Source organism: Atractosteus spatula, chromosome 23 (genome assembly GCF_055471065.1).
Source record: "Atractosteus spatula isolate fAtrSpa1 chromosome 23, fAtrSpa1.hap1, whole genome shotgun sequence".
Lineage (NCBI taxonomy): Eukaryota > Metazoa > Chordata > Actinopteri > Semionotiformes > Lepisosteidae > Atractosteus > Atractosteus spatula.
In genome coordinates, this window is record NC_142728.1 from 11,458,072 (window position 1) to 11,483,544 (window position 25,473).

Sequence of the window (25,473 nt, forward strand, 5' to 3'; positions counted from 1 at the left end):
GCTCTTCTGAGCCACGTAGTTACACTGCGATTCCAAGGGCTGAGAAAACGCGTTTATTTCGGGCTGAAAAACACGTTTTGAAAAGTGTGCTGTTCCTGCCCTATAAGTTACATGGGGGTGACCAAAGTTGCCAAAACGTGTTTATTTCTGCTGAAAAACACGTTTTGACAATTTCTGCACACTGGGGTTAAGGGCTGACTCAGTGGGCTCTTCTGAGCCAGGCAGTTACACTGTGTTTCCAAGGGCTGAGAAAACGCGTTTATTTCGGGCTGAAAAACACGTTTTGAAAACTGTGCTGTTCCTGCCCTGTAAGTTACATGGGGGTGACCAAAGTTGCCAAAACGTGTTTATTTCTGCTGGAAAACACGTTTTGACAATTTCTGCACACTGGGGTTAAGGGCTGACTCAGTGGGCTCTTCTGAGCCAGGCAGTTACACTGCGATTCCAAGGGCTGAGAAAACGCGTTTATTTCGGGCTGAAAAACACGTTTTGAAAAGTGTGCTGTTCCTGCCCTATAGGTTACATGGGGGTGACCAAAGTTGCCAAAAAGTGTTTATTTCTGCTGAAAAACACGTTTTGACAATTTCTGCACACTGGGGTTAAGGGCTGACTCAGTGTGCTCTTCTGAGCCAGGCAGTTACACTGCGATTCCAAGGGCTGAGAAAACGCGTTTATTTCGGGCTGAAAAACACGTTTTGAAAAGTGTGCTGTTCCTGCCCTATAAGTTACATGGGGGTGACCAAAGTTGCCAAAACGTGTTTATTTCTGCTGAAAAACACGTTTTGACAATTTCTGCATTTTCGGGTTAAGGGCTGACTCAGTGTGCTCTTCTGAGCCAGGCAGTTACACTGCGATTCTAAGGGCTGAGAAAATGCGTTTATTTCGGGCTGAAAAACACGTTTTGAAAACTGTGCTGTTCCTGCCCTATAACTTACATGGGGGTGACCAAAGTTGCCAAAACGTGTTTATTTCTGCTGAAAAACACGTTTTGACAATTTCTACAGACTGGGGTTAAGGGCTGACTCAGTGGGCTCTTCTGAGCCAGGCAGTTAAACTGTGATTCCAAGGCCTGAGAAAACGCGTTTATTTCGGGCTGAAAAACACGTTTTGAAAAGTGTGCTGTTAGTGCCCTATAAGTTACAAGGGGGTGACCAAAGTTGCCAAAACGTGTTTATTTCTGCTGAAAAACACGTTTTGACAATTTCTGCACACTGGGGTTAAGGGCTGACTCAGTGGGCTCTTCTGAGCCAGGTAGTTACACTGCGATTCCAAGGGCTGAGAAAACGCGTTTATTTCGGGCTGAAAAACACGTTTTGAAAAGTGTGCTGGTCCTGCCCTATAGGTTACATGGGGGTGACCAAAGTTGCCAAAACGTGTTTATTTCTGCAGAAAAAGACGTTTTGACAATTTCTGCATTTTCGGGTTAAGGGCTGACTCAGTGGCTCTTCTGAGCCAGGCAGTTACACTGTGATTCCAAGAGCTGAGAAAACGCGTTTATTTCGGGCTGAAAAACACGTTTTGAAAACTGCTGTGTCTTGCCCTATAAGTTACATGGGGGTGACCAAAGTTGCCAAAACGTGTTTATTTCTGCTGAAAAACACGTTTTGACAATTTCTGCGCACTGGGGTTAAGGGCTGACTCAGTGGGCTCTTCTGAGCCACGTAGTTACACTGCGATTCCAAGGGCTGAGAAAACGCGTTTATTTCGGGCTGAAAAACACGTTTTGAAAACTGTGCTGTTCCTGCCCTGTAAGTTACATGGGGGTGACCAAAGTTGCCAAAACGTGTTTATTTCTGCTGGAAAACACGTTTTGACAATTTCTGCACACTGGGGTTAAGGGCTGACTCAGTGGGCTCTTCTGAGCCAGGCAGTTACACTGCGATTCCAAGGGCTGAGAAAACGCGTTTATTTCGGGCTGAAAAACACGTTTTGAAAACTGTGCTGTTCCTGCCCTATAACTTACATGGGGGTGACCAAAGTTGCCAAAACGTGTTTATTCCTGCTGAAAAACACGTTTTGACAATTTCTACACACTGGGGTTAAGGGCTGACTCAGTGGGCTCTTCTGAGCCACGCAGTTACAGTGCGATTCTAATGGGTGAGAAAACGCGTTTATTTCGGGCTGAAAAACACGTTTTGAAAAGTGTGCTGTTCCTGCCCTATAACTTACATGGGGGTGACCAAAGTTGCCAAAACATGTTTATTTCTGCTGGAAAACACGTTTTGACAATTTCTGCACACTGGGGTTAAGGGCTGACTCAGTGGGCTCTTCTGAGCCAGGTACACTGCGATTCTAAGGGCTGACAATACGCTTTTATTTCGGGCTGAAAAACACGTTTTGAAAAGTCTGCTGTTCCTGCCCTATAACTTACATGGGGGTGACCAAAGTTGCCAAAACGTGTTTATTTCTGCTGAAAAACACGTTTTGACAATTTCTGATCACTGGGGTTAAGGGCTGACTCAGTGTGCTCTTCTGAGCCAGGCAGTTACACTGCGATTCCAAGGGCTGAGAAAAAGCGTTTATTTCGGGCTGAAAAACACGTTTTGAAAAGTGTGCTGTTCCTGCCCTATAAGTTACATGGGGGTGACCAAAGTTGCCAAAACGTGTTTATTTCTGCTGAAAAACACGTTTTGACAATATCTGCATTTTCGGGTTAAGGGCTGACTCAGTGGGCTCTTCTGAGCCAGTCAGTTACACTGCGATTCCAAGGGCTGAGAAAACGTGTTTATTTCGGGCTGAAAAACACGTTTTGAAAAGTGTGCTGTTCCTGCCCTATAACTTACATGGGGGTGACCAAAGTTGCCAAAACGTGTTTATTTCTACTGAAAAACACGTTTTGACAATTTCTACACACTGGGGTTAAGGGCTGACTCAGTGGGCTCTTCTGAGCCAGGCAGTTACAGTGCGATTCCAATGGGTGAGAAAACGTGTTTATTTCGGGCTGAAAAACACGTTTTGAAAAGTGTGCTGTTCCTGCCCTATAACTTACATGGGGGTGACCAAAGTTGCCAAAACATGTTTATTTCTGCTGGAAAACACGTTTTGACAATTTCTGCACACTGGGGTTAAGGGCTGACTCAGTGGGCTCTTCTGAGCCAGACAGTTACACTGCGATTCTAAAGGCTGAGAAAACGCATTTATTTCGGGCTGAAAAACATGTTTTGAAAAGTGTGCTGTTCCTGCCCTATAGGTTACATGGGGGTGACCAAAGTTGCCAAAACGTCTTAATTTCTGCTGAAAAACACGTTTTGACAATTTCTGCACACTGGGGTTAAGGGCTGACTCAGTGGGCTCTTCTGAGCCACGTAGTTACACTGCGATTCCAAGGGCTGAGAAAACGCGTTTATTACGGGCTGAAAAACACGTTTTGAAAAGTGTGCTGTTCCTGCCCTATAAGTTACATGGGGGTGACCAAAGTTGCCAAAACGTGTTTATTTCTGCTGAAAAACACGTTTTGACAATTTCTGCACACTGGGGTTAAGGGCTGACTCAGTGGGCTCTTCTGAGCCAGGCAGTTACACTGCGATTCCAAGGGCTGAGAAAACGCGTTTATTTCGGGCTGAAAAACACGTTTTGAAAAGTGTGCTGTTCCTGCCCTATAGGTTACATGGGGGTGACCAAAGTTGCCAAAAAGTGTTTATTTCTGCTGAAAAACACGTTTTGACAATTTCTGCACACTGGGGTTAAGGGCTGACTCAGTGTGCTCTTCTGAGCCAGGCAGTTACACTGCGATTCCAAGGGCTGAGAAAACGCGTTTATTTCGGGCTGAAAAACACGTTTTGAAAAGTGTGCTGTTCCTGCCCTATAAGTTACATGGGGGTGACCAAAGTTGCCAAAACGTGTTTATTTCTGCTGAAAAACACGTTTTGACAATTTCTACACACTAGGGTTAAGGGCTGACTCAGTGGGCTCTTCTGAGCCAGGCAGTTAAACTGTGATTCCAAGGCCTGAGAAAACGCGTTTATTTCGGGCTGAAAAACACGTTTTGAAAAGTGTGCTGTTAGTGCCCTATAAGTTACAAGGGGGTGACCAAAGTTGCCAAAACGTGTTTATTTCTGCTGAAAAACACGTTTTGACAATTTCTGCACACTAGGGTTAAGGGCTGACTCAGTGGGCTCTTCTGAGCCAGGTAGTTACACTGCGATTCCAAGGGCTGAGAAAACGCGTTTATTTCGGGCTGAAAAACACGTTTTGAAAAGTGTGCTGGTCCTGCCCTATAGGTTACATGGGGGTGACCAAAGTTGCCAAAACGTGTTTATTTCTGCTGAAAAAGACGTTTTGACAATTTCTGCATTTTCGGGTTAAGGGCTGACTCAGTGGGCTCTTCTGAGCCAGGCAGTTACACTGTGATTCCAAGGGCTGAGAAAACGCGTTTATTTCGGGCTGAAAAACACGTTTTGAAAACTGCTGTGTCTTGCCCTATAAGTTACATGGGGGTGACCAAAGTTGCCAAAACGTGTTTATTTCTGCTGAAAAACACGTTTTGACAATTTCTGCACACTGGGGTTAAGGGCTGACTCAGTGGGCTCTTCTGAGCCAGGTAGTTACACTGCGATTCCAAGGGCTGAGAAAACGCGTTTATTTCGGGCTGAAAAACACGTTTTGAAAAGTGTGCTGGTCCTGCCCTATAGGTTACATGGGGGTGACCAAAGTTGCCAAAACGTGTTTATTTCTGCTGAATAAGACGTTTTGACAATTTCTGCATTTTCGGGTTAAGGGCTGACTCAGTGGGCTCTTCTGAGCCAGGCAGTTACACTGTGATTCCAAGGGCTGAGAAAACGCGTTTATTTCGGGCTGAAAAACACGTTTTGAAAATTGCTGTGTCTTGCCCTATAAGTTACATGGGGGTGACCAAAGTTGCCAAAACGTGTTTATTTCTGCTGAAAAACACGTTTTGACAATTTCTGCACACTGGGGTTAAGGGCTGACTCAGTGTACTCTTCTGAGCTAGGCAGTTACACTGTGATTCCAAGGGCTGAGAAAACGCGTTTATTTCGGGCTGAAAAACACGTTTTGAAAACTGTGCTGTTCTTGCCCTATAAGTTACATGGGGGTGACCAAAGTTCCCAAAACGTGTTTATTTCTGCTGAAAAACACGTTTTGACAATTTCTGCACACTGGGGTTAAGGGCTGACTCAGTGTGCTCTTCTGAGCTAGGCAGTTACACTGCGATTCTAAGGGATGAGAAAACGCGTTTATTTCGGGCTCAAAAAACACGTTTTGAAAACTGTGCTGTTCCTGCCTTATAAGTTACATGGGGGTGACCAAAGTTGCCAAAACGTGTTTATTTCTGCTGAAAAACACGTTTTGACAATTTCTGCACAATGGGGTTAAGGGCTGACTCAGTGGGCTCTTCTGAGCCAGGTAGTTACACTGCGATTCCAAGGGCTGAGAAAACGCGTTTATTTCGGGCTGAAAAATACGTTTTGAAAAGTGTGCTGTTCCTTCCCTATAGGTTACATGGGGGTGACCAAAGTTGCCAAAACTTGTTTATTTCTGCTGAAAAACACGTTTTGACAATTTCTACACACTGGGGTTAAGGGCTGACTCAGTGGGCTCTTCTGAGCCAGGCAGTTACACTGCGATTCCAAGGGCTGAGAAAACGCGGTTATTTCGGGCTGAAAAAAACGTTTTGAAAAGTGTGCTGTTCCTGCCCTATAAGTTACATGGGGGTGACCAAAGTTGCAAAAACGTGTTTATTTCTGCTGAAAAACACGTTTTGACAATTTCTGCACACTGGGGTTAAGGGCTGACTCAGTGGGCTCTTCTGAGCCAGGCAGTTACACTGCGATTCTAAAGGCTGAGAAAACGCATTTATTTCAGGCTGAAAAACATGTTTTGAAAAGTGTGCTGTTCCTGCCCTATAGGTTACATGGGGGTGACCAAAGTTGCCAAAACGTGTTTATTTCTGCTGAAAAACACGTTTTGACAATTTCTGCACACTGGGGTTAAGGGCTGACTCAGTGGGCTCTTCTGAGCCAGGCATTTACACTGCGATTCCAAGGGCTGAGAAAACGCGTTTATTTCGGGCTGAAAAACACGTTTTGAAAAGTGTGCTGTTCCTGCCCTATAACTTACATGGGGGTGACCAAAGTTGCCAAAACGTGTTTATTTCTGCTGAAAAACACGTTTTGACAATTTCTGATCACTGGGGTTAAGGGCTGACTCAGTGTGCTCTTCTGAGCCAGGCAGTTACACTGCGATTCCAAGGGCTGAGAAAAAGCGTTTATTTCGGGCTGAAAAACACATTTTGAAAACTGTGCTGTTCCTGCCCTATAACTTACATGGGGGTGACCAAAGTTGCCAAAACGTGTTTATTTCTGCTGAAAAACACGTTTTGACAATATCTGCATTTTCGGGTTAAGGGCTGACTCAGTGGGCTCTTCTGAGCCAGTCAGTTACACTGCGATTCCAAGGGCTGAGAAAACGTGTTTATTTCGGGCTGAAAAACACGTTTTGAAAACTGTGCTGTTCCTGCCCTATAAGTTACATTGGGGTGACCAAAGTTGCCAAAACGTGTTTATTTCTGCTGAAAAACACGTTTTGACAATTTCTGCACCCTGGGGTTAAGGGATGTCTCAGTGGGCTCTTCTGAGCCAGGCAGTTACACTGTGATTCCAAGGGCAGAGAAAATGCTTTTATTTCGGGTTGAAAAACACGTTTTGAAAACTGTGCTGTTCCTGCCCTATAACTTACATGGGGGTGACCAAAGTTGCCAAAACGTGTTTATTTCTGCTGAAAAACACGTTTTGACAATTTCTACACACTGGGGTTAAGGGCTGACTCAGTGGGCTCTTCTGAGCCAGGCAGTTACAGTGCGATTCCAATGGGTGAGAAAACGCGTTTATTTCGGGCTGAAAAACACGTTTTGAAAAGTGTGCTGGTCCTGCCCTATAGGTTACATGGGGGTGACCAAAGTTGCCAAAACGTGTTTATTTCTGCTGAAAAAGACGTTTTGACAATTTCTGCATTTTCGGGTTAAGGGCTGACTCAGTGGGCTCTTCTGAGCCAGGCAGTTACACTGTGATTCCAAGGGCTGAGAAAACGCGTTTATTTCGGGCTGAAAAACACGTTTTGAAAACTGCTGTGTCTTGCCCTATAAGTTACATGGGGGAGACCAAAGTTGCCAAAACGTGTTTATTTCTGCTGAAAAACACGTTTTGACAATTTCTGCACACTGGGGTTAAGGGCTGACTCAGTGGGCTCTTCTGAGCCACGTAGTTACACTGCGATTCCAAGGGCTGAGAAAACGCGTTTATTTCGGGCTGAAAAACACGTTTTGAAAACTGTGCTGTTCCTGCCCTGTAAGTTACATGGGGGTGACCAAAGTTGCCAAAACGTGTTTATTTCTGCTGGAAAACACGTTTTGACAATTTCTGCACACTGGGGTTAAGGGCTGACTCAGTGGGCTCTTCTGAGCCAGGCAGTTACACTGCGATTCCAAGGGCTGAGAAAACGCGTTTATTTCGGGCTGAAAAACACGTTTTGAAAACTGTGCTGTTCCTGCCCTATAACTTACATGGGGGTGACCAAAGTTGCCAAAACGTGTTTATTTCTGCTGAAAAACACGTTTTGACAATTTCTGATCACTGGGGTTAAGGGCTGACTCAGTGTGCTCTTCTGAGCCAGGCAGTTACACTGCGATTCCAAGGGCTGAGAAAAAGCGTTTATTTCGGGCTGAAAAACATGTTTTGAAAAGTGTGCTGTTCCTGCCCTATAGGTTACATGGGGGTGACCAAAGTTGCCAAAACGTGTTTATTTCTGCTGAAAAACACGTTTTGACAATTTCTGCACACTGGGGTTAAGGGCTGACTCAGTGGGCTCTTCTGAGCCAGGCATTTACACTGCGATTCCAAGGGCTGAGAAAACGCGTTTATTTCGGGCTGAAAAACACGTTTTGAAAAGTGTGCTGTTCCTGCCCTATAACTTACATGGGGGTGACCAAAGTTGCCAAAACGTGTTTATTTCTGCTGAAAAACACGTTTTGACAATTTCTGATCACTGGGGTTAAGGGCTGACTCAGTGTGCTCTTCTGAGCCAGGCAGTTACACTGCGATTCCAAGGGCTGAGAAAAAGCGTTTATTTCGGGCTGAAAAACACATTTTGAAAACTGTGCTGTTCCTGCCCTATAACTTACATGGGGGTGACCAAAGTTGCCAAAACGTGTTTATTTCTGCTGAAAAACACGTTTTGACAATATCTGCATTTTCGGGTTAAGGGCTGACTCAGTGGGCTCTTCTGAGCCAGTCAGTTACACTGCGATTCCAAGGGCTGAGAAAACGTGTTTATTTCGGGCTGAAAAACACGTTTTGAAAACTGTGCTGTTCCTGCCCTATAAGTTACATTGGGGTGACCAAAGTTGCCAAAACGTGTTTATTTCTGCTGAAAAACACGTTTTGACAATTTCTGCACCCTGGGGTTAAGGGATGTCTCAGTGGGCTCTTCTGAGCCAGGCAGTTACACTGTGATTCCAAGGGCAGAGAAAATGCTTTTATTTCGGGTTGAAAAACACGTTTTGAAAACTGTGCTGTTCCTGCCCTATAACTTACATGGGGGTGACCAAAGTTGCCAAAACGTGTTTATTTCTGCTGAAAAACACGTTTTGACAATTTCTACACACTGGGGTTAAGGGCTGACTCAGTGGGCTCTTCTGAGCCAGGCAGTTACAGTGCGATTCCAATGGGTGAGAAAACGCGTTTATTTCGGGCTGAAAAACACGTTTTGAAAAGTGTGCTGGTCCTGCCCTATAGGTTACATGGGGGTGACCAAAGTTGCCAAAACGTGTTTATTTCTGCTGAAAAAGACGTTTTGACAATTTCTGCATTTTCGGGTTAAGGGCTGACTCAGTGGGCTCTTCTGAGCCAGGCAGTTACACTGTGATTCCAAGGGCTGAGAAAACGCGTTTATTTCGGGCTGAAAAACACGTTTTGAAAACTGCTGTGTCTTGCCCTATAAGTTACATGGGGGAGACCAAAGTTGCCAAAACGTGTTTATTTCTGCTGAAAAACACGTTTTGACAATTTCTGCACACTGGGGTTAAGGGCTGACTCAGTGGGCTCTTCTGAGCCACGTAGTTACACTGCGATTCCAAGGGCTGAGAAAACGCGTTTATTTCGGGCTGAAAAACACGTTTTGAAAACTGTGCTGTTCCTGCCCTGTAAGTTACATGGGGGTGACCAAAGTTGCCAAAACGTGTTTATTTCTGCTGGAAAACACGTTTTGACAATTTCTGCACACTGGGGTTAAGGGCTGACTCAGTGGGCTCTTCTGAGCCAGGCAGTTACACTGCGATTCCAAGGGCTGAGAAAACGCGTTTATTTCGGGCTGAAAAACACGTTTTGAAAACTGTGCTGTTCCTGCCCTATAACTTACATGGGGGTGACCAAAGTTGCCAAAACGTGTTTATTCCTGCTGAAAAACACGTTTTGACAATTTCTACACACTGGGGTTAAGGGCTGACTCAGTGGGCTCTTCTGAGCCAGGCAGTTACAGTGCGATTCTAATGGGTGAGAAAACGCGTTTATTTCGGGCTGAAAAACACGTTTTGAAAAGTGTGCTGTTCCTGCCCTTTAACTTACATGGGGGTGACCAAAGTTGCCAAAACATGTTTATTTCTGCTGGAAAACACGTTTTGACAATTTCTGCACACTGGGGTTAAGGGCTGACTCAGTGGGCTCTTCTGAGCCAGGTACACTGCGATTCCAAGGGCTGACAATACGCTTTTATTTCGGGCTGAAAAACACGTTTTGAAAAGTGTGCTGTTCCTGCCCTATAACTTACATGGGGGTGACCAAAGTTGCCAAAACGTGTTTATTTCTGCTGAAAAACACGTTTTGACAATTTCTGATCACTGGGGTTAAGGGCTGACTCAGTGTGCTCTTCTGAGCCAGGCAGTTACACTGCGATTCCAAGGGCTGAGAAAAAGCGTTTATTTCGGGCTGAAAAACACGTTTTGAAAACTGTGCTGTTCCTGCCCTATAACTTACATGGGGGTGACCAAAGTTGCCAAAACGTGTTTATTTCTGCTGAAAAACACGTTTTGACAATATCTGCATTTTCGGGTTAAGGGCTGACTCAGTGGGCTCTTCTGAGCCAGTCAGTTACACTGCGATTCCAAGGGCTGAGAAAACGTGTTTATTTCGGGCTGAAAAACACGTTTTGAAAAGTATGCTGTTCCTGCCCTATAACTTACATGGGGGTGACCAAAGTTGCCAAAACGTGTTTATTTCTACTGAAAAACACGTTTTGACAATTTCTACACACTGGGGTTAAGGGCTGACTCAGTGGGCTCTTCTGAGCCAGGCAGTTACAGTGCGATTCCAATGGGTGAGAAAACGTGTTTATTTCGGGCTGAAAAACACGTTTTGAAAAGTGTGCTGTTCCTGCCCTATAACTTACATGGGGGTGACCAAAGTTGCCAAAACATGTTTATTTCTGCTGGAAAACACGTTTTGACAATTTCTGCACACTGGGGTTAAGGGCTGACTCAGTGGGCTCTTCTGAGCCAGACAGTTACACTGCGATTCTAAAGGCTGAGAAAACGCATTTATTTCGGGCTGAAAAACATGTTTTGAAAAGTGTGCTGTTCCTGCCCTATAGGTTACATGGGGGTGACCAAAGTTGCCAAAACGTGTTTATTTCTGCTGAAAAACACGTTTTGACAATTTCTGCACACTGGGGTTAAGGGCTGACTCAGTGGGCTCTTCTGAGCCACGTAGTTACACTGCGATTCCAAGGGCTGAGAAAACGCGTTTATTTCGGGCTGAAAAACACGTTTTGAAAAGTGTGCTGTTCCTGCCCTATAAGTTACATGGGGGTGACCAAAGTTGCCAAAACGTGTTTATTTCTGCTGAAAAACACGTTTTGACAATTTCTGCACACTGGGGTTAAGGGCTGACTCAGTGGGCTCTTCTGAGCCAGGCAGTTACACTGTGTTTCCAACGGCTGAGAAAACGCGTTTATTTCGGGCTGAAAAACACGTTTTGAAAACTGTGCTGTTCCTGCCCTGTAAGTTACATGGGGGTGACCAAAGTTGCCAAAACGTGTTTATTTCTGCTGGAAAACACGTTTTGACAATTTCTGCACACTGGGGTTAAGGGCTGACTCAGTGGGCTCTTCTGAGCCAGGCAGTTACACTGCGATTCCAAGGGCTGAGAAAACGCGTTTATTTCGGGCTGAAAAACACGTTTTGAAAAGTGTGCTGTTCCTGCCCTATAGGTTACATGGGGGTGACCAAAGTTGCCAAAAAGTGTTTATTTCTGCTGAAAAACACGTTTTGACAATTTCTGCACACTGGGGTTAAGGGCTGACTCAGTGTGCTCTTCTGAGCCAGGCAGTTACACTGCGATTCTAAGGGCTGAGAAAATGCGTTTATTTCGGGCTGAAAAACACGTTTTGAAAACTGTGCTGTTCCTGCCCTATAACTTACATGGGGGTGACCAAAGTTGCCAAAACGTGTTTATTTCTGCTGAAAAACACGTTTTGACAATTTCTACACACTGGGGTTAAGGGCTGACTCAGTGGGCTCTTCTGAGTCAGGCAGTTAAACTGTGATTCCAAGGCCTGAGAAAACGCGTTTATTTCGGGCTGAAAAACACGTTTTGAAAAGTGTGCTGTTAGTGCCCTATAAGTTACAAGGGGGTGACCAAAGTTGCCAAAACGTGTTTATTTCTGCTGAAAAACACGTTTTGACAATTTCTGCACACTGGGGTTAAGGGCTGACTCAGTGGGCTCTTCTGAGCCAGGTAGTTACACTGCGATTCCAAGGGCTGAGAAAACGCGTTTATTTCGGGCTGAAAAACACGTTTTGAAAAGTGTGCTGGTCCTGCCCTATAGGTTACATGGGGGTGACCAAAGTTGCCAAAACGTGTTTATTTCTGCTGAATAAGACGTTTTGACAATTTCTGCATTTTCGGGTTAAGGGCTGACTCAGTGGGCTCTTCTGAGCCAGGCAGTTACACTGTGATTCCAAGGGCTGAGAAAACGCGTTTATTTCGGGCTGAAAAACACGTTTTGAAAATTGCTGTGTCTTGCCCTATAAGTTACATGGGGGTGACCAAAGTTGCCAAAACGTGTTTATTTCTGCTGAAAAACACGTTTTGACAATTTCTACACACTGGGGTTAAGGGCTGACTCAGTGGGCTCTTCTGAGCCAGGCAGTTACACTGCGATTCCAAGGGCTGAGAAAACGCGGTTATTTCGGGCTGAAAAACACGTTTTGAAAAGTGTGCTGTTCCTGCCCTATAAGTTACATGGGGGTGACCAAAGTTGCCAAAACGTGTTTATTTCTGCTGAAAAACACGTTTTGACAATTTCTGCACACTGGGGTTAAGGGCTGACTCAGTGGGCTCTTCTGAGCCAGGCAGTTACACTGCGATTCTAAAGGCTGAGAAAACGCATTTATTTCGGGCTGAAAAACATGTTTTGAAAAGTGTGCTGTTCCTGCCCTATAGGTTACATGGGGGTGACCAAAGTTGCCAAAACGTGTTTATTTCTGCTGAAAAACACGTTTTGACAATTTCTGCACACTGGGGTTAAGGGCTGACTCAGTGGGCTCTTCTGAGCCAGGCATTTACACTGCGATTCCAAGGGCTGAGAAAACGCGTTTATTTCGGGCTGAAAAACACGTTTTGAAAAGTGTGCTGTTCCTGCCCTATAACTTACATGGGGGTGACCAAAGTTGCCAAAACGTGTTTATTTCTGCTGAAAAACACGATTTGACAATTTCTGATCACTGGGGTTAAGGGCTGACTCAGTGTGCTCTTCTGAGCCAGGCAGTTACACTGCGATTCCAAGGGCTGAGAAAAAGCGTTTATTTCGGGCTGAAAAACACGTTTTGAAAACTGTGCTGTTCCTGCCCTATAACTTACATGGGGGTGACCAAAGTTGCCAAAACGTGTTTATTTCTGCTGAAAAACACGTTTTGACAATATCTGCATTTTCGGGTTAAGGGCTGACTCAGTGGGCTCTTCTGAGCCAGTCAGTTACACTGCGATTCCAATGGGTGAGAAAACGCGTTTATTTCGGGCAGAAAAACACGTTTTGAAAAGTGTGCTGTTCCTGCCCTATAAGTTACATGGGGGTCACCAAAGTTGCCAAAACGTGTTTATTTCTGCTGAAAAAGACGTTTTGACAATTTCTGCATTTTCGGGTTAAGGGCTGACTCAGTGGGCTCTTCTGAGCCAGGTAGTTACACTGCGATTCCAAGGGCTGAGAAAACGCTTTTATTTCGGGCTGAAAAACACGTTTTGAAAACTGTGCTGTTCCTGCCCTATAAGTTACATTGGGGTGACCAAAGTTGCCAAAACGTGTTTATGTCTGCTGAAAAACACGTTTTGACAATTTCTGCACACTGGGGTTAAGGGATGTCTCAGTGGGCTCTTCTGAGCCAGGCAGTTACACTGTGATTCCAAGGGCAGAGAAAATGCTTTTATTTCGGGTTGAAAAACACGTTTTGAAAACTGTGCTGTTCCTGCCCTATAACTTACATGGGGGTGACCAAAGTTGCCAAAACGTGTTTATTTCTGCTGAAAAACACGTTTTGACAATTTCTACACACTGGGGTTAAGGGCTGACTCAGTGGGCTCTTCTGAGCCAGGCAGTTACATTGCGATTCCAAGGGCTGAGAAAACGCGTTTATTTCGGGCTGAAAAACACGTTTTGAAAAGTGTGCTGTTCCTGCCCTATAAGTTACATGGGGGTGACCAAAGTTGCCAAAACGTGTTTATTTCTGCTGAAAAACACGTTTTGACAATTTCTACACACTGGGGTTAAGGGCTGACTCAGTGGGCTCTTCTGAGCCAGGCAGTTACACTGCGATTCCAAGGGCTGAGAAAACGCGTTTATTTCGGGCTGAAAAACACGTTTTGAAAAGTGTGCTGTTCCTGACCTATAGGTTACATGGGGGTGACCAAAGTTGCCAAAACGTGTTTATTTCTGCTGAAAAACACGTTTTGACAATTTCTGCATTTTCGGGTTAAGGGCTGACTCAGTGTGCTCTTCTGAGCCAGGCAGTTACACTGCGATTCTAAGGGCTGAGAAAATGCGTTTATTTCGGGCTGAAAAACACGTTTTGAAAACTGTACTGTTCCTGCCCTTATAAGTTACATGGGGGTGACCAAAGTTGCCAAAACGTGTTTATTTCTGCTGAAAAACACATTTTGACAATTTCTACACACTGGGGTTAAGGGCTGACTCAGTGGGCACTTCTGAGCCAGGCAGTTAAACTGTGATTCCAAGGCCTGAGAAAACGCGTTTATTTCGGGCTGAAAAACACGTTTTGAAAAGTGTGCTGTTAGTGCCCTATAAGTTACAAGGGGGTGACCAAAGTTCCCAAAACGTGTTTATTTCTGCTGAAAAACACGTTTTGACAATTTCTGCACACTGGGGTTAAGGGCTGACTCAGTGTGCTCTTCTGAGCTAGGCAGTTACACTGCGATTCTAAGGAATGAGAAAACGCGTTTATTTCGGGCTCAAAAAACACGTTTTGAAAACTGTGCTGTTCCTGCCCTATAAGTTACATGGGGGTGACCAAAGTTGCCAAAACGTGTTTATTTCTGCTGAAAAACACGTTTTGACAATTTCTGCACAATGGGGTTAAGGGCTGACTCAGTGGGCTCTTCTGAGCCAGGTAGTTACACTGCGATTCCAAGGGCTGAGAAAACGCGTTTATTTCGGGCTGAAAAACACGTTTTGAAAAGTGTGCTGTTCCTTCCCTATAGGTTACATGGGGGTGACCAAAGTTGCCAAAACTTGTTTATTTCTGCTGAAAAACACGTTTTGACAATTTCTACACACTGGGGTTAAGGGCTGACTCAGTGGGCTCTTCTGAGCCAGGCAGTTACACTGCGATTCCAAGGGCTGAGAAAACGCGGTTATTTCGGGCTGAAAAACACGTTTTGAAAAGTGTGCTGTTCCTGCCCTATAAGTTACATGGGGGTGACCAAAGTTGCCAAAACGTGTTTATTTCTGCTGAAAAACACGTTTTGACAATTTCTGCACACTGGGGTTAAGGGCTGACTCAGTGGGCTCTTCTGAGCCAGGCAGTTACACTGCGATTCTAAAGGCTGAGAAAACGCATTTATTTCGGGCTGAAAAACATGTTTTGAAAAGTGTGCTGTTCCTGCCCTATAGGTTACATGGGGGTGACCAAAGTTGCCAAAACGTGTTTATTTCTGCTGAAAAACACGTTTTGACAATTTCTGCACACTGGGGTTAAGGGCTGACTCAGTGGGCTCTTCTGAGCCAGGCATTTACACTGCGATTCCAAGGGCTGAGAAAACCCGTTTATTTCGGGCTGAAAAACACGTATTGAAAAGTGTGCTGTTCCTGCCCTATAACTTACATGGGGGAGACCAAAGTTGCCAAAACGTGTTTATTTCTGCTGAAAAACACGTTTTGACAATTTCTGATCACTGGGGTTAAGGGCTGACTCAGTGTGCTCTTCTGAGCCAGGCAGTTACACTGCGATTCCAAGGGCTGAGAAAAAGCGTTTATTTCGGGCTGAAAAACACGTTTTGAAAACTGTGCTGTTCCTGCCCTATAACTTACATGGGGGTGACCAAAGTTGCCAAAACGTGTTTATTTCTGCTGAAAAACACGTTTTGACAATATCTGCATTTTCGGGTTAAGGGCTGACTCAGTGGGCTCTTCTGAGCCAGTCAGTTACACTGCGATTCCAAGGGCTGAGAAAACGTGTTTATTTCGGGCTGAAAAACACGTTTTGAAAACTGTGCTGTTCCTGCCCTATAAGTTACATTGGGGTGACCAAAGTTGCCAAAACGTGTTTATTTCTGCTGAAAAACACGTTTTGACAATTTCTGCACACTGGGGTTAAGGGATGTCTCAGTGGGCTCTTCTGAGCCAGGCAGTTACACTGTGATTCCAAGGGCAGAGAAAATGCTTTTATTTCGGGTTGAAAAACACGTTTTGAAAACTGTGCTGTTCCTGCCCTATAACTTACATGGGGGTGACCAAAGTTGCCAAAACGTGTTTATTTCTGCTGAAAAACACGTTTTGACAATTTCTACACACTGGGGTTAAGGGCTGACTCAGTGGGCTCTTCTGAGCCAGGCAGTTACAGTGCGATTCCAATGGGTGAGAAAACGCGTTTATTTCGGGCTGAAAAACACGTTTTGAAAAGTGTGCTGTTCCTGCCCTATAAGTTACATGGGGGTGACCAAAGTTGCCAAAACGTGTTTATTTCTGCTGAAAAACACGTTTTGACAATTTCTGCACACTGGGGTTAAGGGCTGACTCAGTGGGCTCTTCTGAGCCAGGCAGTTACACTGCGATTCCAATGGGTGAGAAAACGCGTTTATTTCGGGCTGAAAAACACGTTTTGAAAAGTGTGCTGTTCCTGCCCTATAAGTTACATGGGGGTGACCAAAGTTGCCAAAACGTGTTTATTTCTGCTGAAAAACACGTTTTGACAATTTCTGCACACTGGGGTTAAGGGCTGACTCAGTGGGCTCTTCTGAGCCAGGCAGTTACACTGCGATTCCAATGGGTGAGAAAACGCGTTTATTTCGGGCTGAAAAACGCGTTTTGAAAAGTGTGCTGTTCCTGCCCTATAGGTTACATGGGGGTGACCAAAGTTGCCAAAACGTGTTTATTTCTGCTGAAAAACATGTTTTGACAATTTCTGCACACTGGGGTTAAGGGCTGACTCAGTGGGCTCTTCTGAGCCAGGCACTTACACTGCGATTCCAATGGGTGAGAAAACGCGTTTATTTCGGGCAGAAAAACACGTTTTGAAAAGTGTGCTGTTCCTGCCCTATAAGTTACATGGGGGTCACCAAAGTTGCCAAAACGTGTTTATTTCTGCTGAAAAAGACGTTTTGACAATTTCTGCATTTTCGGGTTAAGGGCTGACTCAGTGGGCTCTTCTGAGCCAGGTAGTTACACTGCGATTCCAAGGGCTGAGAAAACGCTTTTATTTCGGGCTGAAAAACACGTTTTGAAAACTGTGCTGTTCCTGCCCTATAAGTTACATTGGGGTGACCAAAGTTGCCAAAACGTGTTTATGTCTGCTGAAAAACACGTATTGACAATTTCTGCACACTGGGGTTAAGGGATGTCTCAGTGGGCTCTTCTGAGCCAGGCAGTTACACTGTGATTCCAAGGGCAGAGAAAATGCTTTTATTTCGGGTTGAAAAACACGTATTGAAAACTGTGCTGTTCCTGCCCTATAACTTACATGGGGGTGACCAAAGTTGCCAAAACGTGTTTATTTCTGCTGAAAAACACGTTTTGACAATTTCTACACACTGGGGTTAAGGGCTGACTCAGTGGGCTCTTCTGAGCCAGGCAGTTACATTGCGATTCCAAGGGCTGAGAAAACGCGTTTATTTCGGGCTGAAAAACACGTTTTGAAAAGTGTGCTGTTCCTGCCCTATAAGTTACATGGGGGTGACCAAAGTTGCCAAAACGTGTTTATTTCTGCTGAAAAACACGTTTTGACAATTTCTGCATTTTCGGGTTAAGGGCTGACTCAGTGTGCTCTTCTGAGCCAGGCAGTTACACTGCGATTCTAAGGGCTGAGAAAATGCGTTTATTTCGGGCTGAAAAACACGTTTTGAAAACTGTACTGTTCCTGCCCTTATAAGTTACATGGGGGTGACCAAAGTTGCCAAAACGTGTTTATTTCTGCTGAAAAACACATTTTGACAATTTTTACACACTGGGGTTAAGGGCTGACTCAGTGGGCACTTCTGAGCCAGGCAGTTAAACTGTGATTCCAAGGCCTGAGAAAACGCGTTTATTTCGGGCTGAAAAACACGTTTTGAAAAGTGTGCTGTTAGTGCCCTATAAGTTACAAGGGGGTGACCAAAGTTCCCAAAACGTGTTTATTTCTGCTGAAAAACACGTTTTGACAATTTCTGCACACTGGGGTTAAGGGCTGACTCAGTGTGCTCTTCTGAGCTAGGCAGTTACACTGCGATTCTAAGGAATGAGAAAACGCGTTTATTTCGGGCTCAAAAAACACGTTTTGAAAACTGTGCTGTTCCTGCCCTATAAGTTACATGGGGGTGACCAAAGTTGCCAAAACGTGTTTATTTCTGCTGAAAAACACGTTTTGACAATTTCTGCACAATGGGGTTAAGGGCTGACTCAGTGGGCTCTTCTGAGCCAGGTAGTTACACTGCGATTCCAAGGGCTGAGAAAACGCGTTTATTTCGGGCTGAAAAACACGTTTTGAAAAGTGTGCTGTTCCTTCCCTATAGGTTACATGGGGGTGACCAAAGTTGCCAAAACTTGTTTATTTCTGCTGAAAAACACGTTTTGACAATTTCTACACACTGGGGTTAAGGGCTGACTCAGTGGGCTCTTCTGAGCCAGGCAGTTACACTGCGATTCCAAGGGCTGAGAAAACGCGGTTATTTCGGGCTGAAAAACACGTTTTGAAAAGTGTGCTGTTCCTGCCCTATAAGTTACATGGGGGTGACCAAAGTTGCCAAAACGTGTTTATTTCTGCTGAAAAACACGTTTTGACAATTTCTGCATACTGGGGTTAAGGGCTGACTCAGTGGGCTCTTCTGAGCCAGGCAGTTACACTGCGATTCTAAAGGCTGAGAAAACGCATTTATTTCGGGCTGAAAAACATGTTTTGAAAAGTGTGCTGTTCCTGCCCTATAGGTTACATGGGGGTGACCAAAGTTGCCAAAACGTGTTTATTTCTGCTGAAAAACACGTTTTGACAATTTCTGCACACTGGGGTTAAGGGCTGACTCAGTGGGCTCTTCTGAGCCAGGCATTTACACTGCGATTCCAAGGGCTGAGAAAACGCGTTTATTTCGGGCTGAAAAACACGTTTTGAAAAGTGTGCTGTTCCTGCCCTATAACTTACATGGGGGTGACCAAAGTTGCCAAAACGTGTTTATTTCTGCTGAAAAACACGTTTTGACAATTTCTGCACACTGGGGTTAAGGGCTGACTCAGTGGGCTCTTCTGAGCCAGGCAGTTACACTGCGATTCCAAGGGCTGAGAAAACGCGTTTATTTCGGGCTGAAAAACACGTTTTGAAAAGTGTGCTGTTCCTGCCCTATAAGTTACATGGGGGTGACCAAAGTTGCCAAAACGTGTTTATTTCTGCTGAAAAACACGTTTTGACAATTTCTGCACACTGGGGTTAAGGGCTGACTCAGTGGGCTCTTCTGAGCCAGGCAGTTACACTGCGATTCCAATGGGTGAGAAAACGCGTTTATTTCGGGCTGAAAAACGCGTTTTGAAAAGTGTGCTGTTCCTGTCCTATAGGTTACATGGGGGTGACCAAAGTTGCCAAAACGTGTTTATTTCTGCTGAAAAACATGTTTTGACAATTTCTGCACACTGGGGTTAAGGGCTGACTCAGTGGGCTCTTCTGAGCCAGGCAGTTACACTGCGATTCCAATGGGTGAGAAAACGCGTTTATTTCGGGCTGAAAAACACGTTTTGAAAAGTGTGCTGTTCCTGCCCTATAAGTTACATGGGGGTCACCAAAGTTGCCAAAACGTGTTAATTTCTGCTGAAAAAGACGTTTTGACAATTTCTGCATTTTCGGGTTAAGGGCTGACTCAGTGGGCTCTTCTGAGCCAGGCAGTTACACTGTGATTCCAAGGGCTGAGAAAACGCGTTTATTTCGGGCTGAAAAACACGTTTTGAAAACTGTGCTGTTCTTGCCCTATAAGTTACATGGGGGTGACCAAAGTTGCCAAAACGTGTTTATTTCTGCTGAAAAACACGTTTTGACAATTTCTGCACACTGGGGTTAAGGGCTGACTCAGTGTGCTCTTCTGAGCTAGGCAGTTACACTGTGATTCCAAGGGCTGAGAAAACGCGTTTATTTCGGGCTGAAAAACACGTTTTGAAAACTGTGCTGTTCTTGCCCTATAAGTTACATGGGGGTGACCAAAGTTCCCAAAACGTGTTTATTTCTGCTGAAAAACACTTTTTGACAATTTCTGCACACTGGGGTTAAGGGCTGACTCAGTGTGCTCTTCTGAGCTAGGCAGTTACACTACGATTCTAAGGGATGAGAAAACGCGTTTATTTCGGGCTTAAAAAACACGTTTTGAAAACTGTGCTGTTCCTGCCCTATAAGTTACATGGGGGTGACCAAAGTTGCCAAAACGTGTTTATTTCTGCTGAAAAACACGTTTTGACAATTTCTGCACAATGGGGTTAAGGGCTGACTCAGTGGGCTCTTCTGAGCCAGGTAGTTACACTGCGATTCCAAGGGCTGAGAAAACGCGTTTATTTCGGGCTGAAAAACACGTTTTGAAAAGTGTGCTGTTCCTTCCCTATAGGTTACATGGGGGTGACCAAAGTTGCCAAAACTTGTTTATTTCTGCTGAAAAACACGTTTTGACAATTTCTACACACTGGGGTTAAGGGCTGACTCAGTGGGCTCTTCTGAGCCAGGCAGTTACACTTCGATTCCAAGGGCTGAGAAAACGCGGTTATTTCGGGCTGAAAAACACGTTTTGAAAAGTGTGCTGTTCCTGCCCTATAAGTTACATGGGGGTGACCAAAGTTGCCAAAACGTGTTTATTTCTGCTGAAAAACACGTTTTGACAATTTCTGCACACTGGGGTTAAGGGCTGACTCAGTGGGCTCTTCTGAGCCAGGCAGTTACACTGCGATTCTAAAGGCTGAGAAAACGCATTTATTTCGGGCTGAAAAACATGTTTTGAAAAGTGTGCTGTTCCTGCCCTATAAGTTACATGGGGGTGACCAAAGTTGCCAAAACGTGTTTATTTCTGCTGAAAAACACGTTTTGACAATTTCTGCACACTGGGGTTAAGGGCTGACTCAGTGGGCTCTTCTGAGCCAGGCATTTACACTGCGATTCCAAGGGCTGAGAAAACGCGTTTATTTCGGGCTGAAAAACACGTTTTGAAAAGTGTGCTGTTCCTGCCCTATAACTTACATGGGGGTGACCAAAGTTGCCAAAACGTGTTTATTTCTGCTGAAAAACACGTTTTGACAATTTCTGATCACTGGGGTTAAGGGCTGACTCAGTGTGCTCTTCTGAGCCAGGCAGTTACACTGCGATTCCAAGGGCTGAGAAAAAGCGTTTATTTCGGGCTGAAAAACACGTTTTGAAAACTGTGCTGTTCCTGCCCTATAACTTACATGGGGGTGACCAAAGTTGCCAAAATGTGTTTATTTCTGCTGAAAAACACGTTTTGACAATATCTGCATTTTCGGGTTAAGGGCTGACTCAGTGGGCTCTTCTGAGCCAGTCAGTTACACTGCGATTCCAAGGGCTGAGAAAACGTGTTTATTTCGGGCTGAAAAACACGTTTTGAAAAGTGTGCTGTTCCTGCCCTATAAGTTACATGGGGGTGACCAAAGTTGCCAAAACGTGTTTATTTCTGCTGAAAAACACGTTTTGACAATTTCTGCATACTGGGGTTAAGGGCTGACTCAGTGGGCTCTTCTGAGCCAGGCAGTTACACTGCGATTCTAAAGGCTGAGAAAACGCATTTATTTCGGGCTGAAAAACATGTTTTGAAAAGTGTGCTGTTCCTGCCCTATAGGTTACATGGGGGTGACCAAAGTTGCCAAAACGTGTTTATTTCTGCTGAAAAACACGTTTTGACAATTTCTGCACACTGGGGTTAAGGGCTGACTCAGTGGGCTCTTCTGAGCCAGGCATTTACACTGCGATTCCAAGGGCTGAGAAAACGCGTTTATTTCGGGCTGAAAAACACGTTTTGAAAAGTGTGCTGTTCCTGCCCTATAACTTACATGGGGGTGACCAAAGTTGCCAAAACGTGTTTATTTCTGCTGAAAAACACGTTTTGACAATTTCTGCACACTGGGGTTAAGGGCTGACTCAGTGGGCTCTTCTGAGCCAGGCAGTTACACTGCGATTCCAAGGGCTGAGAAAACGCGTTTATTTCGGGCTGAAAAACACGTTTTGAAAAGTGTGCTGTTCCTGCCCTATAAGTTACATGGGGGTGACCAAAGTTGCCAAAACGTGTTTATTTCTGCTGAAAAACACGTTTTGACAATTTCTGCACACTGGGGTTAAGGGCTGACTCAGTGGGCTCTTCTGAGCCAGGCAGTTACACTGCGATTCCAATGGGTGAGAAAACGCGTTTATTTCGGGCTGAAAAACGCGTTTTGAAAAGTGTGCTGTTCCTGTCCTATAGGTTACATGGGGGTGACCAAAGTTGCCAAAACGTGTTTATTTCTGCTGAAAAACATGTTTTGACAATTTCTGCACACTGGGGTTAAGGGCTGACTCAGTGGGCTCTTCTGAGCCAGGCAGTTACACTGCGATTCCAATGGGTGAGAAAACGCGTTTATTTCGGGCTGAAAAACACGTTTTGAAAAGTGTGCTGTTCCTGCCCTATAAGTTACATGGGGGTCACCAAAGTTGCCAAAACGTGTTTATTTCTGCTGAAAAAGACGTTTTGACAATTTCTGCATTTTCGGGTTAAGGGCTGACTCAGTGGGCTCTTCTGAGCCAGGCAGTTACACTGTGATTCCAAGGGCTGAGAAAACGCGTTTATTTCGGGCTGAAAAACACGTTTTGAAAACTGTGCTGTTCTTGCCCTATAAGTTACATGGGGGTGACCAAAGTTCCCAAAACGTGTTTATTTCTGCTGAAAAACACTTTTTGACAATTTCTGCACACTGGGGTTAAGGGCTGACTCAGTGTGCTCTTCTGAGCTAGGCAGTTACACTACGATTCTAAGGGATGAGAAAACGCGTTTATTTCGGGCTTAAAAAACACGTTTTGAAAACTGTGCTGTTCCTGCCCTATAAGTTACATGGGGGTGACCAAAGTTGCCAAAACGTGTTTATTTCTGCTGAAAAACACGTTTTGACAATTTCTGCACAATGGGGTTAAGGGCTGACTCAGTGGGCTCTTCTGAGCCAGGTAGTTACACTGCGATTCCAAGGGCTGAGAAAACGCGTTTATTTCGGGCTGAAAAACACGTTTTGAAAAGTGTGCTGTTCCTTCCCTATAGGTTACATGGGGGTGACCAAAGTTGCCAAAACTTGTTTATTTCTGCTGAAAAACACGTTTTGACAATTTCTACACACTGGGGTTAAGGGCTGACTCAGTGGGCTCTTCTGAGCCAGGCAGTTACACTTCGATTCCAAGGGCTGAGAAAACGCGGTTATTTCGGGCTGAAAAACACGTTTTGAAAAGTGTGCTGTTCCTGCCCTATAAGTTACATGGGGGTGACCAAAGTTGCCAAAACGTGTTTATTTCTGCTGAAAAACACGTTTTGACAATTTCTGCACACTGGGGTTAAGGGCTGACTCAGTGGGCTCTTCTGAGCCAGGCAGTTACACTGCGATTCTAAAGGCTGAGAAAACGCATTTATTTCGGGCTGAAAAACATGTTTTGAAAAGTGTGCTGTTCCTGCCCTATAAGTTACATGGGGGTGACCAAAGTTGCCAAAACGTGTTTATTTCTGCTGAAAAACACGTTTTGACAATTTCTGCACACTGGGGTTAAGGGCTGACTCAGTGGGCTCTTCTGAGCCAGGCATTTACACTGCGATTCCAAGGGCTGAGAAAACGCGTTTATTTCGGGCTGAAAAACACGTTTTGAAAAGTGTGCTGTTCCTGCCCTATAACTTACATGGGGGTGACCAAAGTTGCCAAAACGTGTTTATTTCTGCTGAAAAACACGTTTTGACAATTTCTGATCACTGGGGTTAAGGGCTGACTCAGTGTGCTCTTCTGAGCCAGGCAGTTACACTGCGATTCCAAGGGCTGAGAAAAAGCGTTTATTTCGGGCTGAAAAACACGTTTTGAAAACTGTGCTGTTCCTGCCCTATAACTTACATGGGGGTGACCAAAGTTGCCAAAATGTGTTTATTTCTGCTGAAAAACACGTTTTGACAATATCTGCATTTTCGGGTTAAGGGCTGACTCAGTGGGCTCTTCTGAGCCAGTCAGTTACACTGCGATTCCAAGGGCTGAGAAAACGTGTTTATTTCGGGCTGAAAAACACGTTTTGAAAAGTGTGCTGTTCCTGCCCTATAACTTACATGGGGGTGACCAAAGTTGCCAAAACGTGTTTATTTCTGCTGAAAAACACGTTTTGACAATTTCTACACACTGCGGTTAAGGGCTGACTCAGTGGGCTCTTCTGAGCCAGGCAGTTACAGTGCGATTCCAATGGGTGAGAAAACGCGTTTATTTCGGGCTGAAAAACACGTTTTGAAAAGTGTGCTGTTCCTGCCCTATAACTTACATGGGGGTGACCAAAGTTGCCAAAACGTGTTTATTTCTGCTGAAAAACACGTTTTGACAATTTCTGCACACTGGGGTTAAGGGCTGACTCAGTGGGCTCTTCTGAGCCAGGCAGTTACACTGCGATTCCAAGGGCTGAGAAAACGCGTTTATTTCGGGCTGAAAAACACGTTTTGAAAAGTGTGCTGTTCCTGCCCTATAAGTTACATGGGGGTGACCAAAGTTGCCAAAACGTGTTTATTTCTGCTGAAAAACACGTTTTGACAATTTCTGCACACTGGGGTTAAGGGCTGACTCAGTGGGCTCTTCTGAGCCAGGCAGTTACACTGCGATTCCAATGGGTGAGAAAACGCGTTTATTTCGGGCTGAAAAACACGTTTTGAAAAGTGTGCTGTTCCTGCCCTATAAGTTACATGGGGGTGACCAAAGTTGCCAAAACGTGTTTATTTCTGCTGAAAAACACGTTTTGACAATTTCTGCACACTGGGGTTAAGGGCTGACTCAGTGGGCTCTTCTGAGCCAGGCAGTTACACTGCGATTCCAATGGGTGAGAAAACGCGTTTATTTCGGGCTGAAAAACGCGTTTTGAAAAGTGTGCTGTTCCTGCCCTATAGGTTACATGGGGGTGACCAAAGTTGCCAAAACGTGTTTATTTCTGCTGAAAAACATGTTTTGACAATTTCTGCACACTGGGGTTAAGGGCTGACTCAGTGGGCTCTTCTGAGCCAGGCAGTTACACTGCGATTCCAATGGGTGAGAAAACGCGTTTATTTCGGGCTGAAAAACACGTTTTGAAAAGTGTGCTGTTCCTGCCCTATAAGTTACATGGGGGTCACCAAAGTTGCCAAAACGTGTTTATTTCTGCTGAAAAAGACGTTTTGACAATTTCTGCATTTTCGGGTTAAGGGCTGACTCAGTGGGCTCTTCTGAGCCAGGCAGTTACACTGTGATTCCAAGGGCTGAGAAAACGCGTTTATTTCGGGCTGAAAAACACGTTTTGAAAACTGTGCTGTTCTTGCCCTATAAGTTACATGGGGGTGACCAAAGTTGCCAAAACGTGTTTATTTCTGCTGAAAAACACGTTTTGACAATTTCTGCACTCTGGGGTTAAGGGCTGACTCAGTGGGCTCTTCTGAGCCAGGTAGTTACACTGCGATTCCAAGGGCTGAGAAAACGCGTTTATTTCGGGCTGAAAAACACGTTTTGAAAAGTGTGCTGTTCCTGCCCTATAGGTTACATGGGGGTGACCAAAGTTGCCATAAAGTGTTT